Here is a 13,232-nt window from a genome sequence, read left to right on the forward strand (position 1 = left end):
AAGTATGTAGCTCAACTTGACTCCAAGATCGATCAGAAGGTTACCAGCCACAACTCCAAGCTTGAACTCATTCTCAAATCTCTCTCCGAGATCAAAGAAGTTGGCCCCTAGAAACTTGATTGAGAAAATCAACTCGAGCAGCTCATTTCTCTTCTATTCAAGCATACTCTGGAAGAAGTTGAACAGAAATACAACGACAGCCTTGATCATCATATCTCCACCACCATTACTATGCTCAAGATTCATGACGACATGCTCAGTGTGACCAACAAACTGATAAAAAAAACTCATGTTCATCATGAAAATCAAATCCAAAGGCTGGAGAAGGAGATTCAGAAGAAGGACAAGTTGAATCTGATTATGCAACAAGTCCTCATTAAGCTACTCCGAGAGTGTTGGAATATTGTTGATGTTCTGAATAACAAGTTTGACGAAATGCTCTCAATTTTGTGTTCGTTATTTGACCATCTAAAAGCCCAACCCCCCACCACCGAAGCCTACGACACTCTCTCTCTAAAAAAATAAACGTGAGCTTTCAGAGATTGTTCGAAAGCTTACCTAAACTTCAGGCCAATACCAGACTTGCATCAGATGTTGCTCCTTCCGACACAAGAGGGAGAAGGAGCTAGTCATAGAGAAAGAACAATCCAACGGACGCCCGTCTCGGAATTTTTGCTCGGAGATAAATCGACTGATAATGATTCTCTCGAGGTTAAAATCATTGAATCTCTTGAGAAAGGTGATGAAGAAGATGAAGACCTAATTAAAAATTTTGTTCTAGGACTTGAAACTATAAGGGAACAACCAATGAAGGTTCTCTCGGAAGTAGAAAAGAGGATATGGTCTGGTGTATCTTGGCCATCATCCTTGGAAAAAGTGTTCAAGGGAAGTCGTGAAATAGCGAGGCTTAAAACGAAACTAACGGTTGATGCCTTCGAAGCTACACAATCTATGCTCCAGCCTAGCCACCTTATGATCTCCCTGTAGAGCCTCTAGTTCCTCCTCCACCAGAATTCATCATCTCTGAAACACTGCAACAAATCATCGCTGACCTAAATGAGCCTCCTCAAGACAAAGGAAAGAAGATTGCTACTGAACCAGACAGCCTAGTGAGGACGTTCAAAAATTCTGAGGGCTGGTCACAAGAACAAATAGATCAATTCTTGGAAGACAACATAAGGATTCAAGCACTAAAATTCAATCTGAATCCGATGCTTGGCATATCTCCTCTTTTCCGAGAAGGAGTTATTCACGATATCGATTTTGTGTCCTTCACGTACTATGATCTTCCAACTCAGAATGTTGACCAAATTGATCTTCCAATCTCTCCTCAAGGTAAATTCTACATCAAATACGCTCCTCTTCATCCAAATGATGATCGTCACACAATCATCAGGGCAGAGCATGAGAGATTGAGAACTTTCTACTACGTTAACGCACGTACTCAAAAAGAAGTGTGGTCTCGGAAGCAGATTACAATGATCGTTGGTTTCGACAACAAGGTTCAAAGCAAATTTGATCTAAAATGTATGTTGTACACATACTATGTCTCTCGAAATAAAGAAGCAACTCTCACTCTCACGGATGTCGACTTTCCCTCAATCAACCCAATAACATTCTCACCATTGCTGCTCACCTACGAGATCGCCAAACTAATCACTCAAGCATTAGAGCTTACAATGTTGCAATCAATTTCTTGAAGGACTACATTGTAGAATTCAGCAGGTCCGACATTGAATTTGCTCACTTGTTTGGAACAGAGAATGTTTTGGAAAAAATCACTTATAAACTGCCTGAAGCTCAGATTTTGGATGAAGGGCCCATTGAAGAACCAGAACTCGGATACTTCTATATCAAAAAGAAGACCAACCGAAAAGAATTCTTTAGAGTTCTTGACAAACATCTAGTTCCATCAAAGATCCTTTAGAAATTTATCTCCAAAGCTGCAAAAAGTGAAAGTCCTGAGCATGTAAAGAAGAAGTTCATCGAACATCTGAAATGGTACTTGGAACTCCGAAGCTGGCTGCAAAGTACCTATCTTTTTGTGTCCAATGAAGCCCACTGAGTTTATTGATTGCTAAGTTCACTTAGGGGAGATTGTTGATGCATAAAAAGTAAACCTCTAGCAATCTGAACCAAACAGATCTGATGTCAACCCCAATCCGAGATGTGAAGAGTTCGGAAGCCTGTCTTCTTCCGAAATGAAGACATTTCCAAAGTTAATCTTTTGATGTGATAGAGTTTGTACTAGCATTAAATTCTCTTTGTATTTTTACTTAGTGAACAGTTCTTAGGACCAAGTTAATAAATCTTTTAAGTGTCCGATTTGTCAACCACTTAGTTTTATCTAGTCCATAGAATGTTCTCGGTTTGTACTGTGTCTCTCCTTTACTATTTAAGGAGATGATGTTTCATCTATTATAAGCAAGAAATAGAATTACTTTCTTCACATCAATTACAAATTCTCTTGCAAGTCAAATCTCTTTCACTTCCATTCTTCTTGTTCTTAAATTTTCTTTACTTTGTTCATACTCTATTTTACTTACTTGAATACTTTGTTAAATACTATCTTCAAGTCTTGATTGGTTTACCAGACTTGACTGGATAGATATATTACTAGCATACATTGATCTTAAAAGTTAATTCAAGGTTTGAGTTTCCGAACCTTGTCCGCATAGTGAATCTTGTACTCATGAGAAAGGAAGACAATCGTGCATTCTGAAGATTCCACAACGTTGAACTCTATGGTCCGTGACGTGGATGTGTATAAGCTTCCCGATAAATCTTCCAAGACTTGAAGCCCATGCATATAAAGTGTCTTCCACGGCATGGATGTTTGTTTTCCATGGCTTGACGACCAATTTAAGGAAAGTACTTATATGATCATTAGGTTGAATTTTGAGATATATTTGCTGATACTTGCGACTTTGAGCGACAAAACACTTCTGGGAAACCCTTGGAAAGTTCGATTTCCATTGGAGAACAATGAATAGAGTGATTGGAGTGAGCACCATCGCCAATCATTTGGTTTGTTAGTTTTAACTATGTGTAATCTAGTTTACTTCATGTTTTCGTGTTTTCCTACATTGATTATGGGATAACAACCCTTTACTTTCATTTAGATTAGATGAACCCTAATACTATGTCTTTATTTCTTATTTTATGGATTTATGAAGGTGGTTTTAACTTATGTTTGATTGATCATCATCCTAGTAAATTAAAGCTCTAACCTTTATTGCTTTTCCTTCAAGTTTTGTCTAGTTAGATGATCAATTTGATTTCATGAACTTGTTGTCTAGTTGATTATGAACATGGAATTGGTAGATCCAGTGATAAAACATATCGTAGAGTTAGGTGTTAAAAGTTAGTTGTGATACTTGTGCTAGAAAGCATTATTAATACATAATATGTGCTTAATTCACTTGTCTTGATCATAGATAGGTAATGCTTAGACCTCATCATTCATAGTCCAGTATATATATATATATATATATATATATATATATATATATATATATATATATATATATATATATATATATATATATATATACATATATATATATATATATATATATATATATATATATATATATATATATATCAAAATCAATTTGTTGTTCACGAGTAGATTTTCCTCAAATATTATGCCGCCTTTTGATGGTCCAGAATCTGAATTCCACAATCAAAAGGATAAAAAGAAATTCGAAGGAGATGAATCAAGTAAAATTTTCAAATACTACGTAATATGATCTCTTAAGAGAACTCCGGACTAGGAGGGAATAGGTATGAACTAGAAAGAGAAAGCGAAACCGAAGAAGAAGAAGGAAGCAAACCCAATAACAAAATGACAGACATTACGAGTATGACGATGGAGGAGTACAATAGGCGAATGTGTGATGACTAGGGATGAGCATACGACCCGTTGGACAGGACCGGACCAGAAAAAATCTGGGACCGGATCCAGACCGGACCGTATATTCATATTAATGGGCCGGTTTTCGGGTTTTGTTTTTACCACTAATCGGGTTTCGTGTTTGGACCGGACCGTACCCGGAATATGGGATTTAACTCGGACCGGACCGGAAAACATTTTCACCTTAAAATATATAGATAAGGATATTAAATTATTAGTTAATGTTTTATCGGAACATTATGTATAAAGCTTGATGTTTTCATTGTAAGTTGTAACATTATTTACAAATCTTGATCAACATTTGTCCCTATCATTTTACAAGAATGAATGTATCTAGCATGTTATTTTTTGTTAAAATATACAATTTTTTATAAAAACATGCATTTTTTTATAAAAACATGCAGTTTTTTGTAAATAATGTTGTGTTTTGATGTTTTTTTACACATAAAAGCTGCTAAGGTGTAATTTTTTTATTAACAATGCTGTTTTTTTGTTAAAACATGTAAATTTTTTTTTAATAAAAAGTGCAGTTTTTATGCTAAATAGTGTAGTTTTTATTTGTTCCAAATGTTAATAACATTTGTATTTTTTTTGTACACACCTCATTTGCACATGATCTATGTAAAGTCCCGCGGTATACCGATTTCAGAGCCTAATTCGGTCCAAAACCCAAAACCCGGGTTAGTACCCGGAACCGGACCGGACCGAACACGAACCCGAAACACCCAAAAACGGTTCGGTTTTTGGGTAAGAAAATTCACGATTTTCGGTCTTCGGGTTTTTGGTCTTCGGACCGGGCCGGTCCGGGTTTAGCTCGTTGCTCATCCCTAGTGATGACAATGGCCTCGGTCTCTTGTGACCCACAAATCCAGCCGAAAAAAATTTTGAGCTCAATAGGCATATCCTTAATATGCTTAAAGACATTCCATTCTCCGGGAAGGACCATGAGGAGACGTACATGCACATCGACGAGGTTCTTGAGATTGTGGATAACTTTAACATTCCTAACATATGTAAAGATGTGATGATGTTGCGACTTCTTCCAGTTATACTCAAGGATGCACCAAATACTTGGCTAAAATCACTACAACCAAGGGCGATTACGATATGGGACAACTTGAGAAGGGAATTTATCCAACAATTTAGCCCAGCCTCGAAGATTGCTAAACTAAAGAAGAATATACAAAATTTTCAACAACACAATGAGGATTAATTTTATGAAGCTTGGGAGCTCTACAAAGGGATGCTTAGGAACTGTCCTAAACATGATCTTAAAGTTCAACAAGAGATCTTGACATTAGATAATGGAATCAATGTGTGAACTCGATAAGTGTTCGATTCCCAAAGGCCAATGACAAAGAAGGATTTTGTCACACCCCGGTAAAGCGGAAACACGGGACGCGACAATACAAAGGGTTTCATGGCAAAAGATAAATACAACACCAAGTATAGTATTAAAAAGCATTACAATTTATAATCAGTTTGGAGAACTTTTCACAATAATTTACAATGTATTTGAAATACAACACATGCAAATGCTCCTACAAGTGGCGTGTCTCTAGGTGCCTCATACTAGATGATTCCTGAAAAAGCATGTAAAATGAGCGGTCAACTACCGAAATAGTTGGTGAGTTCACAAGTTAAAAATAATATTGGTTTCATGAATCCTAATCAAAGTGTTGATAGAAGTTTCCATAAATAAAAGTATATTGCAAAAATGAGTAAATAAGTTTGCATAAATAAAGTTCGTTGTCATCATTAGAGATAAAGTATGTTGCCCAAATGAGATGAAACGTTCATATTCTCATGGGAAATAAAGTTTGTTACTAAAACGAGTAAACAAGTTTCATTGCTATAATGAGCAATCAAGTTCATTGCTACAAGGTGCAAACAAGTTCGTTGCAACAAGGAGTAAACAAGTTTGTTGCTAAGACAAGTAAATAAATTTCTAGTAACAAAAGTTCCTTGTTATAACAAGAAACAAAGTTTATTGCTATAATAAGTAACAAGTTTGTATGTATATGAGCAAACAATGAGTTCACAACCAAGCCTATGATTGATGCCCTATCAAGATCTATGCTTATCGTTCCATAGATGAATATGGTATCATGCACTCCAGCAATCGGGCGACTGAGGAGTTGTCATTTCCTAATAGCGCTATCCATAATGACCATTGGCTCAAAGAGTTAATGGTTGGAGTAAAGTGTAAGGGAAGGGACTTAAGACGATAAGGCCTCATGTTTCAAGTTGCATAAACATACATAGCATAATATAGCAATCACGTTTGATACAAATCAATTTAAATACAACGAACAATAGATGGTTTTTGGACATGCTTTTCCACCCCAAAACATAAAAACCAAAAATTGGGGAAGGCCTGAATACTCACATTGCATTGAGATGATGCAAATGATGACTTAATCTAAGTTCCACCTGTACCACTACCGATTCCTACAATAATGATATACACTAGTGAGTCTCTAATCGAAATCTAACACTAGCATACTTAACTTCTACAATATAATTACACCAATATTGTGTCAAAATTTTGATATTGATATGTTACAAACATTTTTCTGTGAAATTTAGATTTCTATGAATTAATTTGTTGTATAACAACTTCAAGTGGAAAACCCCATTACTGAAATGTTAAAATTTAACATTTTAGGTGGTGTTTCAATGATTAATTATTCAAAATCTAAATCAATTTAGTTCCAAAATTTTCCAAACTTTGTATTTTAACTCTAACTGAAGTAAAAGATCCCAATATAAATTTTTTTGAATTTTTGATTTGTCTAACTATTTTTCACCATTTTATTTTCTTGAATAATCATAAAATTATAAAAAATACTAAACAATTAATAAAAATTACCAAACTTCGGATTTTGGTTCTAACAGTTTTAAAGGTCTTCCAGATAAGTTTTCATGGATTTTAGATATGTATAACCATTTTTCCAATATTTAATTCTCTAGATAGATATAAATTCATGTAAAATAGCAATCAGTTAAGAAAATTTTGCAAACTTTTTGCATCACTGATATGCAACATATATAATCTGGGAAAAATAACAAAATATATTTTCATACAGTTTAACGTGATGTTTCTGATTTTTGTGTATTTATCCTATCGAAATAGAGACAAATAGAAAACAGTTTCAAAAATTCCGGAAACTTTTTGTTCTACTGTTATTACATATATAAATGTTGGGAAAAATATAAAAGTTGGTTTCCAAATAGTTTAGATATTCTCTTTGTTTTATTCACTTAAATAAGCATTAATTCGTGAATAATTATTAAACAGTTAAGGAAAATTACCAAACTTTTTGTATACTTCATAAACAGTGTAAATAAGCTGCGAAAACTACCAAATATGACTTCATATACTGGAGTCCGATTTTTGAATTTATGTCTATTTAATCTTAGGAAAATAGAAACAAAACAGCATACAAAAGAGAAAAAATAATTCAACTTTTTATATAGCATCCTAATGTAATATAAGATGTTCTCGTAACGTTTCATAATTTTTGGATAAGTGTAGCTATTATCATCAATTGAATCCCATAAACATACATTAAATCGGGAAAACTAAGAATTTGTCTTGAAAAAATATGGAAAATTTTTCATTGAGTCTTTATGATGTATAGAAGATGAGAAAATTATTAAATATGTCTTTGGGCATTCATAACTATACTTTTCTATTTGTTTCTTTTCAATAAAAATAAATTAGAAATCAATAGAAACCAGCCTTATAAATTCATGAAACTTTATTAAAAGTCTTTAATCAGTGCATAGGTGATATCCAAGATTTACTAGAATTTATTCACCATCAAAAGTATTTTATATGAATTATTGCTCTATTTTCATGCAAAAATAACAATAAATTGAAAAAAATGATTTATTTTCTGAAAATTTCCAGATCATCTTGTTTTGATGTCTGCATTTTGGAAAAAATCGGATTTGAGCATTAAAGAAGGTTTAGATATTCATTTGTGAATAAATCTTTTATGACATATTTGAAAGCTTTTTAACAACATACATTGATCATCTAGCATCTAAGCTTGAACATCATCATATGCATGTTGGTTTTTGGGTGAAATACTACCACCATCATCATAAAAATCATGTTTATGAACATATGGTTCATAATCCATCCATAGAATGTTGTAGAAGTAGAAAATGTGCATGAAAACACAAAGTTATGAAGGAAAAAGTGAAAAGAGAATGAAGGTTTTGTGATTACCTCAAGAACAACACATGATGATGAAAGTTTTGAGTCTCATGAGATTATATTTTCTGGAAAATTTCATCGTTGATAGAGAGAGGAAGAGAAAATAGTGGTGGTGGAGTGTGAGAGAGAGGAGAGTGGAAGAGAAGTGAAGAGGTGGGGTGAGAGAATGAGTAAAAAGATTAGGGTTAGGGAAGAGGTGACTTGGGGGAAGAGATGTGAACCTGGTTTTGAGTAGAGAAGGAGTATTTTCCAGCATTCATTTTTTTATTTATATAATTTATAAGGTTTGGGGGTTATGTTTATAAAATATAAAATCTGGTATTGAATTTTATGACATTTTGGCTCATATGCTCATAAAGCTAATGTTTATAAATTAATGTCAATAATATAATTTAGATCTCATGATATATATAAATAATTAAAGATGTTATATATAATATACAATTTTGGGGGAAGTTTAAATTTTATAAAACTTGCATTTATTTTATAACATTTTGACACTTGTTAAAAACTTTGGGCATTTTGGAATATCACAACGGATGTAAAATATCCTGGATTGTTTTGAACCAAATAAAATTTGTTAACACCATAATGAATTGAGTTTAATATTTGTAAAAAAAAATCAAATTTCTCAAAATAAGTAATTATATTTGGTAGAAAGTTACATAGTTTGATGGAAATCAAATTATTGTCATTCTATGTAGTGATTCCGAGATTCAAGCGAAATTGAGGAATCAAGTATACTAGTCCTAGTTTTCAACTTTGACTTGAGTTTCTATGAGACTTTGACCTAATTTCTACTTCTAGTTCAAGTGCATGATGTGTCTACATGATTCATTCAAAGATGTTCAATTCAAGGAATGACCCGAATATGGATAGTCATTACAGTTAAGTAGTTGTAGAATTCACATACCAATGTGAAATCTAAGTACACTATTCTTCGATTCTACTTGTTTCCAAGTTTCTAGTAGGTTATAACTTAGCTTCTAGTTACCAAGTCTAGTATGTGTCATGCCTATACGTGCAACTAAGCTTATTCAAATCTAGAACTGTCTCGAATTTTGATGTTTGTCACAGATCTGGCCACCAACAAATCTTTGGTCAAATAATTTGCAAAACATTCAAGAGAATGTCACAGTCCATGAGAAGATATCATGAGAGCAAAATCTAATGGTGATGGGGTTTTAGAAAAATTGGCATCCAAAATTGATAAAATAGATACTATGGATCGAAGGATTACCATGATGGGGCAATACATTCATGTTATACAAGTTGGGTGTGACAATTGTAGTGGGCCTCATTTAACCAAAGATTGTAATTTGGACAAGAATTGAAATAAGAAAGCTCAGGTGTGTAATTTAAGTGTTGATCGATGTGATGATGACTGGAGAAATCCAAAGCGAGAATGGAAGCCTTATGATGAGTACAATAAGGAGAAAAAGGAGATGTATCGGCCAAAAGGAAGGGGATTTTTTAAAAAGAGTAAGATTAACCTCAGAAGAAACCACATTTCGAAGGGGTGTTATCTTGATTTATGGAATCAAGCGAGAAAAGACACAACACCACAAATACAAATCTTAGAGATCACCAAGCCACTCTTCGTACTCAGTAAGCATCCAATTTGAACATGGAAACACCAGTAGATCAATTATCGAGGCTATTACAAGAAAGATTATTAGGAACATTGCCAAGGAATACCGATGCAATCCCTAAGGTGCATGTGGTAGCTATATCAACTAAAGAAAGAGGAAAATATGAGTCTCTGCTTCTCCTTGAAAAAACCAAAGAGAATCTTAATCAACAAACTGAAGGAAGAGAAAAGAAACAGATTTCAATTCTATTCAGTAGCCACGACGTCGAGGACACATTGCCACGATGTGGAACATGCACGAAAATTTAGAACAATCTTCTGTTAAGCCCTTTCAACCACCTCTAAAATATTTTTCTCGAGCCAAGCAAAACCTACCTGAACAAGAGCATAAGAAGTTTACGGAGCAAGTGAACCGACTCTCTATTAATATGCCATTCATTGAGGCGATTGCTAAAATGCCCAAATACGTGAAGTTTCTAAAAGATCTTATAAACAACAGAGAGGAATTGGATAAGTTGTCAAGAGTGATTCTTAATGAGTAATGCTCAGTAGCTATAGTGCAAGAAATTTTAGCTATGATGAGGAATCCAGGGAGCTTGACAATCCCTTGCGAATTTGGAAACTCGATAACACGATGCACTAGCTGATTCGGGAGCCAGCATTAACTTAATGTCATATTAGTTTTACTAAAATCTCAATCTACCAGATTTGAAGCCCACACGAATGGCCATCCACATGACATATAAATCTGTCACATACCCACAAGTAATAATAGAAGATTATTTGTGAAAATTGCAAAGTTTGTGTTTCTAATCGATTTTGTAGTATTGGACATCAAGGCGGATGATGAAGTTCTTATCATTCTAGAAAATATATTTCCTAAGTACCTCTTGAGCACTCGTTGATATTCATGATTCTAAACTTGCATTGTGAAAAGTTGATGAAGAAGTTACCTTTGGAGTAGATCCAAACTCTAATTCTTCAACAAGAAGTGCTGATGAGGAAGTCTACAAGGATGTAGTGGAAGAAGAAAACGGCGATGATCAGCTAGAGGAGTTAGAAAGAATGATGGAAGAAGATTTATTATTTTCGGAAGATCTAAGGCCTCAAGAAGAATTAAAATGTACAAAACTCTGAGCTTTAATTCCAATGATCTTTGAAGTTTTTGCTCTTATCAATCCTAAAGTAATGATAGCGAAAAAGATTACCTTACAAGCTTTCCACCTTCAATACAAGCTATATGCAACCTATATTTCCCTTATCCCTTCTTCTTTCTCCAAATCTTCGGAGCATCGTATGGGAGGGTTTGGTGTGCAAAATGACGAGAATGAAGGCTTAATGACCTATTGTTCTGATGCGTAACCTTTCTGTGGAAATCATTTTACCTCAGTCATTGGGTGCGTATTTTATTTCTACGCCGTGGTGTTCTACTTGTTGTGACCTGGTATTCATCTCCATTAGCATCCTACTTTGGCCACAACGTTGTGGTGCCCATACACCGGGCCGCTGGGAAAACTACATTTCCTTTTCTCACAAAGCAAGAAGATCTAACAACCCGAAAATTTTATTCTTGCAAAAGTCAAACTTCTCATTTTGATCTATCATATTTCAGTAGGTTTGAAACCTAAATTTGGTTTAAAACCTTTAAGTAGAAGAGTTGCTTGAATTAGAAGTGCAATATTAGGAAGCCTTGTCCGAACCGCAAACCTCGCATAGGTCGTAATCATGCTTCGGACCGTGAACCCTCGCTTTACGGTCGTGATCTCGCTTCAGGCCGTGAACTCTCTTCGGACCGTGAACTCCCTTCGGACCGCAAACTATGAGGCGGTTTCTAGAGGGCTTATCACCTCGGGCTGTGTTTACGGCTGTGAACCCTTACCTATATATTAAAGAAGTCCAAAATTTTCTCTCATTTCTTCACATTCAGCCGAAAACTACCCATTCTCTCTCAAAAACTTCAACCGTGAACACTTTTTTCTCTCTCAACAATCATCTAATTCCTTTGATCTTCTTAGAAGCTCGCTTAGGATCTTCAAGTGTTCATCATTTATCAAAATTGTTGGGCCGTGACCACCCAACTTGGGCCGTAAACTCAATAACACTAAGTGTTCTTGGGCCGTGAACACCCAGCTGGCCGTGAACAGCTTACAGTCTTCAAACTTTGCATCTAACACCCTTATTTGTAAGTGAAACTTGCAAAATAGCTCGATTCCCTATCATTCTAATGATTATATTCATTAATAAATATACATGTATATTATATGAATCGTGTTTAGGACTCGTTTTGTTAGCGAGACTTCACTTGTGTGGCCAACGTCGTATACCAAATCTTCAATCGAATCCCCAACATAAGGTAAGTTCATACCCCCATATTTTTCCAATCTTTTTCAATGTTTTTAGGAAGAGAATACAAGTAAAACACAAGAAATTTTGTGTTTTAAAATATAATTTACTTATTATGTTTTTCTTACCATCAATGTGTATTTAAACGTGAAACTTGTTAAAACATGGAAATAAACCTATAAACTATAATAGGTATAGTTTAGAGAAATTATTCATTGGTTTCAAGGTTCAGAATACATAACAGAAAATCAACAGAGTACATAACGAAAAACAAGTAGAGAATATTTTTCACAAAACAAACAGAAGACTTTACTGAAAACATAGTTTATGAAACTTAGTTACAATGTATTTATTTCTTAGTAACTTTTCATTATTTCACACGTAATCATCAATATAGCATTTATGAGAAAATCTTCACGTACTTTTCCAAGTACCAACAAAAGTCCTGAAATTATAACAAGAATCTCCTTGAGGGGGAGCATGACACTTGTGTATAGATCTATACGGGACTGACAATTCCGCACCAAAGCTGCTTGCAACAAGTAGGTCGGCAGACCTGTGGTGACAAATGTTGTAGCTTTTGCGACGCCTGAAAATGTCGTGTTCATGCCATCTTAGGTCATCTAGTATGGTTATAATAACTCACAATTTGGTATTGAATTAAATCATTAGGGTATGAATAAGGAAACAACTTCACATAGTTTTATTAAAATGAAACTATAATACAACCTTTTACAAGTATAAGTACTGAATACTACTTCAGCACAAAGAAAATATACTTTTCCTAAACTTTCCCAAGAGATATTAACTATATGATACTGAGTATATACAATAAGGTTAGATAAAATTGAAATTCCATAGACAGTGGAATGTGTGACTTCCGCCTCATTTCCTGTTCCTTGTTTGGTTGTGGGCTTAGGGAAGATTCACCCTTCAACTGTCTGTTCGATCTCGGTTATATACAACTCGTATGTATTAAGTGATCATAGGAGGGTAATATCACCGCATCAGGTTTTCAGGGAAAACAAGTCTTTATCCCGTTTAACTTATCAACAAAACAAGATATCATTAAAGTAAGCATAGTAATTATACATGTGCTTTTCGGTCTTGGAACGATTAAGATTACAAATCAGTTTTATAGAAAATATAGGATT

Source organism: Lactuca virosa, chromosome 4 (genome assembly GCF_052849685.1).
Source record: "Lactuca virosa cultivar CGN04683 chromosome 4, Lactuca_virosa_CGN04683_v6, whole genome shotgun sequence".
NCBI classification, from domain to species: Eukaryota; Viridiplantae; Streptophyta; class Magnoliopsida; order Asterales; family Asteraceae; genus Lactuca; species Lactuca virosa.